The sequence below is a fragment of the Alligator sinensis genome, unplaced genomic scaffold (assembly GCF_000455745.1).
Source record: "Alligator sinensis unplaced genomic scaffold, ASM45574v1 scaffold254_1, whole genome shotgun sequence".
In the NCBI taxonomy this organism is placed as follows: Eukaryota; Metazoa; Chordata; order Crocodylia; family Alligatoridae; genus Alligator; species Alligator sinensis.
Window position 1 is genome coordinate 3,392,183 of NW_005841953.1, and position 286 is coordinate 3,392,468.

Sequence of the window (286 nt, forward strand, 5' to 3'; positions counted from 1 at the left end):
TTCCCTACAGTTTCATACACTATTGAATAGTATCTGTCCTAAATAACATGCAAAGGTAACTTTGCCACTGGCTCATTTTGTGCTAATTATAAGAGACAAGTTTAGTTTTTTGAATGAGGGTGTCGCAGGGCACCTCGGTGCTCTGCTCCTAGAGAGGAGAAACTGCCAGGGAGAGAGCCCTGGCAGGACATTAAGGAGCACAGCTGCGGGTTGCCGGGGCAACTAAGGAGAGCCAGCTGCCTGTAGGAGGCAGGGCCTGGCCCTTATAAAGCCCAGGGCTGAGGCC

General features: G+C 51.0%; 1 protein-coding gene across 1 annotated transcript in view; it reads left to right on the forward strand.

Moving 5' to 3' along the window:
- Window positions 1–286, forward strand: part of AMPH (amphiphysin) — a gene marked incomplete at its 3' end in the record, with an annotated part of 180,530 nt that overhangs the window by 74,634 nt on the left and 105,610 nt on the right. The window lies entirely within an intron of this gene.